Source organism: Buteo buteo, chromosome 7 (assembly GCF_964188355.1).
Source record: "Buteo buteo chromosome 7, bButBut1.hap1.1, whole genome shotgun sequence".
Taxonomy (NCBI): domain Eukaryota; kingdom Metazoa; phylum Chordata; class Aves; order Accipitriformes; family Accipitridae; genus Buteo; species Buteo buteo.
The window spans coordinates 17344548-17352452 of record NC_134177.1 but is presented as its reverse complement, the minus strand read 5'-3'; positions in this window follow the sequence as shown (position 1 = coordinate 17352452).

The following is a 7905-nucleotide window of genomic DNA, read 5'->3' as shown; positions in this document are numbered from 1 at the left end:
TCTGGCAATATCAGCCTTAAAAGTGACCATGCAAACTTGGGAGGAGATACCCCCCAAACCCTCAGTTTCCATGGTAGGTTGCATATTTTAAGAGGTTACCTGTGCACTAATGCTAACTGGCATGCTTGCTGTTACACAAACAAATGCAGCCTTGGTTTGTCTTCTTCCTCCAAATTTGCCTCTGATACTAAACAAACTGAAGATGAAAAATAGCATGCAAGCTTATTGCAGTGAAACAGGAGTCTAAACTTCTGCTGTGGAAATGGAAACAGTTATGACAGGGAAAACTAAAACATGGGTTTAGAGCACATGACACCAAATCTCTCTCTTTATTAAGGTACATTGCAGCTGTGAAGACAGTAAAGAAGCTAAGGAGACTTTAATTCTTTCAGTGTGCTTTGAAATTACTGTTAAGGCCAGTTTGGGAATGAGAGATAACGAATTCAAGCTCTTTTCTCCTTATGCCCAGGTTAATAGCTGTCTGAGATCTTTCCATCTCCCTTTCTTTGTCTTTATCCACTGCTAGTCTTATCTCTTTTTTCCATAAAATGAAAAACCTCTGCTCTGCAGAATCATCATTAAGTTGTATCTCTATTGTTTAGCAACTAGCATATTCCTTCCTGCCTGAATGCCTCCCATAGTGGCCACAAAGCTCTGTAAAACATAAGAAACATTCACTGTGCATGCATCTTCATAAATTCATTATTTCCTCCTCATGCTCAGCTTTTATGGACACTGCACCTAACTCACTCAAGGCAGACTCAGTATCAGAGTGTATTAGTCAAACTAATCTCACCTTTTGTTTCAGGAGTTCCTGGGGTCAAAAATCCAGCAATTTCTATCAAGATGTGAAACACATCAGTGCTTCTATTCTGGCTACAGTTATCCCCCCTAGTCTTGTACAGCCTGGAGTAGAAGAATGTGCTAACAGTTATATTTATAAAATGTAGCTGTAACAGGAATATGTGGTAGGGGAATGGTAAATTTCCTGATAGTCTGTATTCTCAGCCTAGATTAATGGCTAACTAAATATACTGCTTACCCTTCTTTTATCCACAATGTCTGTCTCGAGATGAGAGCGTTTTCTCTTGAAGCACTGCATACTTGTCACTTTTGAAGGTAGATGTGATGTAGCGGCCTCTTGATTAAGAGTATCTTATTAGCTGTAGATTTGGGATAGCAAATTTGGGGAAGGAGGATTGCACTGCAGAATTTTCTTTATTTTTTTTTAAGATAATATGTATATGCAAACAAAGAGAGCTTTAATAATTTGAAATAGAAATGTGAAGGGCTAGCAGGAGAGGAAGAAAAATAGAAGCTAAACAAAAAAATATTGGCAAGAATAAGTACACCTGAGCTAATTTGATCTAAGTTTTTTTCTTGCCGATATTCCCTGTAAAGTTTTGTTAATCTCTGTTAAAAATTGTGGTTTTCCAACTGTTTTACTTTATCAAGGGTTTCTGTCTCTCTTCCCTCAGTGACCGTTTTTCTGGGGTGTCCTGGCAAACTGCAAAGCCTTTGCTGAGGAACAGGAAACAGCAGCTGCTTGGTATATTCTTCAAGTGGTGAACATATGCTGCTGGAGACGTTCTCAAATCTATGCTGCCCACAAAGCTCAGAACAAAACCAAGCAGGATCCTGGAGGTAAGACTGAGAAATTAAGAACAATACCTGTTAGAGAAGCAGTGCTTCTTTCTTGGCCTAGGAAAAGGACTCACCAGATCAACATGTGGTTGGGAATTCAATCCAGGCTTCCTGGGTCTAGTCTGGTGACCAGACCATAAACTACAAGTAGTTGCCTGGTCAATCAGTTAAAGACTTTGGATAAATCATTAGAATAATCTCCAGAATTATCACTCTAGGATCAAGCTTCTGAGTTCTTGTCCAGACTAATACCTGTTGTTTTATTTTGTTGTGATTAGAATCAAATAACTGTGAAATTCTGTAGTGTGACATTAAATTTATTCCTGTTCATAAGTAATTAAGGTTTACATCCCTAATGCCTGACAAGTTGGAACCATGCTGAGATCAAAAAAAACAGGGCAGAAAACCAGAAAACTAACAACTGAAATTCTACTGGTTGGATAGAGACAGATATAGCATATGAACCTGTGAAAGCTGATGATTAAATTGAGGCTTGTGTCTCTGTTGTTTAATCTGCTGGCATAGCTGTCCTTGCTGCACTGCTCTCCAGACATTCAATCCTTGTCTTGTTCAATGTTTGTTCTGATCTTTCTTCTCTGTTTCCACTCTTAAGCTTTTTTAATTCTTTCCACCCTTTGGGATCACTAGCATTATGTTCCAAGGGGATTGAAAAGAAAAAGTTACTGTTCTGAAGAGCATGGGCTCTTCATTTAATGGATGAAATTATGACTTTCTCCTGTCCTGACGTGCATTAGAAAATGCATAATCTATACTGCTGGGTTATGGTTTAAAGTCCCACCACAGGGATGTAGAGCATAAGGGCTCAGGTGCCTGGAATCCTTCACATGTTGCATACAAACTTCCTAAGTGCACAGGATGAGTTTTTGGGTGCTTGAGCCATTCTGTCATTGAAAATAATTTTCATTCCTGATTACAGAGGAAGAGGCATTAGAGAAAAAATAAACTATTTAATGTTTGATATGTGTTTAGTGCCAGTTTCTTTTGTGTGGCTCAGGAGTCAGAAAAATCTGACTATTCTAAAAAGAATGAGCTTAAAATTTGAATGTAAATTCATATTTACTATTGTGCTGGTTTTGGCTGGGATAGAGTTAATCTTCTTTCTAGTAGCTGGTATAGTGTTATGTCTTGGATGCAGCATGAGAAGAATGTTGATAACACACTGATGTTTTCAATTGTTGCTAAGTAGCGTTTAGACTAAGTCAAGGATTTTTCAGCTTCTGATGCCCAGCCAGCAAGAAGGCTAGAGGGGGACAAGAAGTTGGGAGGGAACACAAGCCAGGACAGCTGACCCAAACCGGCCAAAGGAATATTCCATACCATGTGATGTCATGTCCAGTATATAAACTGGGGGGAGTTTGCCTGGGGTGGGGGGGCAGATTGCTGCTTGGGAACTAACTGGGCATCGGTCGGTGAGTGCTGAGCAATTGCATTGTGCATAATTTGTTTTGTATATTCCAATTCTTTTATTATTATTATTGTTGTCATTTTATTATTGCTATTATTATCATTATTATTTTCTTCCTTTCTGTTCTATTAAACTGTTTTATCTCAACCCACAAGTTTTACTTTTTTTCCCTGACTCTCTTCCCCATTCCACTTAGTGGTGGGGGGAAGTGACTGAACGGCTGTGTGGTTCTTAGTTGCTGGCTGGGGTTAAACCACGACAACTATATAGGTGTTCTCTAAATTTTTGTTTCTGGTCATAAGCTGGACTAGTTTTTGATGGTCTACATAGGTTGCTCTTGATATTACCACAAAGAGAGATCAATGCAGCATGTTACAGAGACTGTTTGCTACTAATCCCATGCAAAAGAGCCTGCATGAACTGCTCATTAGCTACACATAACTTTAATATTCTTTTCAACAGCATGACATATTCTTTATAAATGAGGAGAATGTAGCTTAAAGGTCTCAGTGACGCTGAATCTCTGTTACCAATAAGTACACCCTCAAGCTGTAGAAGTTTTATCACGGTGTCATCAACATCACATACAGTGTCTGGATCTTTTTTGTATTTGAAAAAAATCCCCACTAGAAGTTCCTCTTCATATTACTTCATATAAATAGAATGATCCTACATTGTCTTTAAAGGATTATTGCTTAGGGAAGGATTTTTTTTTTCTTTTTTTTTTTTTTTTTTCTGTCTATAGCTCTGCCCTACTCTCCAATTGCTCCAGCTTGTAGCTGCTTAGTGAAAACTTTGGTCCAAGTGTCAGGAAGCCATGAGCTAAGGCTGAAGGATAATGTAGCATAGGAAATGAATAGTTATATAATTTTGCTTTCATTAGGTAGACTTCTGGTAGGAAATAGTACTTTAAATTTAGAGCCCAAAACTACTGCATCAACTTGAAGAATGAATATATGTATTTAAATAAAGTGCTTTAAATCAAAAGCCTGAAATTATGCTTCCAAGGAAAAAAAATCATCCCTCTTAGAGTGATGTTTTCGAATTGGCTTGATATCAGGGGTCAATCACAGAAGTTTCCATACCTCTCCTGCAGGGGTAAATGTTAACGATGGTTTATCAATTGTTTTTTTGTATGAAATGTACACTGGAGTTTCAACAGATTTAACACAGTCTTGCTATGAAGTGTTTGCTGTCCTACTGTGCAGTCACTGAAGTTACCATGTTTAAGTGATGTGGAAGTAATAGTCTGAAGAACTGCAGTAAGTATAGTAAGAAGTTGAAATCTCAGCTCTTGTGAATGGCGATTAAATCTTTTTAAGTACTCAGACTAGAGTGCTGAAATTTTATTACTTCTAGCTGCTCCAACTTTTGCATGGATATTACCATGTGGTTACAGTTTTCTCTTAACTGGACCAAGAAATTTTAAAGCTTATCTGGCTTGTGTATGTCTGCCTTACTTCAGAGCCTAGGTTTTTCTACCCTTCTGCATCTTGCTAAAATTTTAAAGAAATAGTATGTGGATTTCACCCCCCCCCCCCCTTTTTTTTTCCTCCTTTCTGAGTATTTTGCTGCTTAAGAGGCGGCTGTTGGCACAGAGGAGGCTGCAGAAAACAAGCAGTTCTAATGATAGGAAGACTGTGGACATATTGCTGTGTTCCCTCCAGTATTTTCCTTTTAAACTACATAAAACTATGCTTAAGAAGGTATGGCAGGCAGACTACATCTATTTAGTTTAGTTGCCCAATTCAATGTGTGTAAAAGCTAGCACAAGCAATTTATCATTCACTTGGAGAGCTGAATACAGCTGTCAGAAATCACACATTTTCCCCTGAAAATGGGTTAGTGTGTGTTTAAATAAGGTGTCTATCTGCTTGCACACTGTGTTTATTGTATCAGTGTCAGAAACACAGTGATTAGAGTTCCCATCTGGTAGGATTATTTCATGTTGCTCTTGGTTCAATTTCTGGTTCAACTTAGATCAATGTTCATGTGTCAGCCATTCATCATCAACTTTTGCAAATAAAGACAAATCTGTAGGGAGGGATTTTTACAAATAATTATTCTTTTTCTGTACAACACATGCAATTTTTTTTTTAAAAGTTGTGTAATGAAGGCTACACTCGGATGCTTAGAGATGCATGGGAATACTGAATTCTGACATGTGATCTAAATTATTTAGGGTCATGCTCTTTCTCTTTTTTTGTTAATACCAGTGAAACTGTTAGTATTTTTTGCATTGGGAGGTAATGCTCAGCTCAAATGCAAGTCATATTTGCACTCAAATAATTGAGTTTGAATACAGGAAAATCTATAATATCTGTACTTTTTTGGTCTCTTGCCCTGAGCAAGATGAGGAAGAAAAAAGTTCAGCAATTGATCTGCCCACAAACACAGATGAAAGAGATCGTTTTTTATCTTCTTTGTCTTTGGACTTTATTGCTTGAGTGGATTTGGTGCATTAGACTTTATATCTGTTTTTTCTCCACCTTTTTGATACATTCCAGTAGCCATGCCTTTGCCAAGCATGTTTAAGATCACAAGGAGTTTACACCAAGGTCTTGTGCAAAATGTCAGTGGCCCTGATAAGTCTTTACTGCTACCGGTAAAATGATCATTAAAGATTTTAGAAGACTAAAGATGCTCTTTTAATGTTCGACTGTTGGGTTTTTGTAGTATGGAGCTTCCAGGATGCCAGTATCATGTCAGCTCAAAAATTTCCAAGGACAATTATTTCTGTAAGGAGTTGGCCAGCCTTTCACAATTCTCAATTTGAGAGCAGACTGGAAGTTAGGTTTTCATTCCAAAGTGAGTCCCTATTTATTGTAGAGTCAACAGTCCAAGGCAACAAGGAAGTCAGTAACACTGAAAACTTGATGTGAAATCCAAGATATATCTTCCACAGAATAACACAGATGCTATGCTACTGACCCCTTTTTTTTTTTTCTTTTTCTTCTGTTTTGGACTGGAGGGTGGAATTTGTATAGTGCAAGTGGGCTGCCAGCATTAAGCAATAGACACAACTAGATTGCAGGGGGTATCTGTGCTGTCAGGAAGCTTGGGACTCTTTTTGTTTTCCCCTTGGACAATAGAAATTGGTAATGCTGTGGCATTCATTGTTTAAAGCTAAAAGCGAATGCATTGCTGGACAGCTTTTGGCAGTTAGGTAGACACTGGCAAACAGAGCAGAGTCTGATGAGGTCTGGAATATATTTCATAGCTTTTAGAGGAATGGATCTAGCCAGACTGAAAGCAATTGATGTATTTATGAAGAGTAGGCCATAGGCTTTTTCATTTTCCCATTTGACAGCCTCAGAACATACTGGAAGCAAAACAAAGGTATTGTCAGGGGAATGCCAGGTACTGAAAATTAGTGGTTATCAGTTAGTGTTTAAGTTGTGGCTTCCAGTTCCATGTACTGCACAGTAGGAGTATGCATGTGTTATCAATGCATTTTCTTCTAAGCTCTTTTTACATTTTTGAGCTGTAACCTGCAGTTCAAATGAAAAGACTGCTGTGTCTCAGGCCAGCCAAGGATGGTGAGTTCACAATTCTCCCTCCTGTGAACAATATTAAATTTGTATTCTGCCTGATACAGTGCATCATCTTCAGTAGAAAACCATCTTCAGTAGAAAACAAGCTAGTGACTTCAGGGGGATCAGAATTAAAACTTTTGAGGAAAAACTTCTGCTTTTTGCTCAAAAATAACAGTCTTAAGAAAATAAAGTTTGTGCTTCGTGGTACTAATTGAAAGTTTTTTAGAATTTACCTGCAGAACTATTTTGCTATAGTTCATATGCAACTGCTTGTCCATCTGTTTTGTGTGCAGCTAATCGTGAGTTTGTTTGAGAGATCCATAGCTACCTCCCTAAGTTTTCTGTGAAAAAAAGCCAGCTGTGAATGAACTTTTTATAATAAAAGTTGTTTGCATGAAGTGAGTTAAAGCACTCTGGTACTGATTAACTGAAGAATCCCATATTTGAAGTGTCTCTAGTGCATTCCAGATATATTAGATTCCAATGCTTCAGTTTTCAATAAATAAAAAAGCTTACTACTTATTTAAGCATTTAGGAAAAAAAAAAAAAGACACATTTAGAATGTTAACACCTAATTTGCTGAACTCTGGTAAAAAGCTTTGTCACCTAACTATCTTCTGGGACCTGATCTCATCAGAACATTGACCACTGATTGGGTTTTCTAAAGCTTTTTTACCTAAGGAGCCAAATCTCCTGCAATTAGGATTGGTGAAATATTGTCTTTCTTTCATAGAAATAAGTGTATACCTTTTATAAGTAAACCAAGAGTGAATCTAAATTAAGCCCAATTTAAACAGAAGGATTCTTTCATCTTAAGAAAATTCTAGTGGGATGCTCTAGAATGAACAAAATGGAACTATTGTCTGGCAGTGTAATACATGTGTTCATGTGGCTTTCAGACAGGCAAATAATGATCAGGAATTTTAATTTCTAACAGCTGACTGTCTCTGATAATGTATTAAATATTTACTTTTTTTACTGTTCCTACGCATAGATGTTGGCTTTCCTAACTCTGCAGCTAGTGAACATGTTTATATTTTTGAAAGTTCTTTTCTGATTATCATGAGTGTTTTGAACTTTTTCATGCAAAAAGGATATTTATTTTCAGCAGAAAGTCATTATGACATTCAATATAACTGTAAAACAGAAGTTTCTACATGATTTAAAACATTTTAAATTAAAGAAAACAAAAATTAATTACTGCTACATAATAACTAATTCATATTCTAGAAGATTGGTATGGTGGGGGAGAGACCACAAGTTAATTACAAGGGAAAAAATGTATGATGGTTTAAGGGA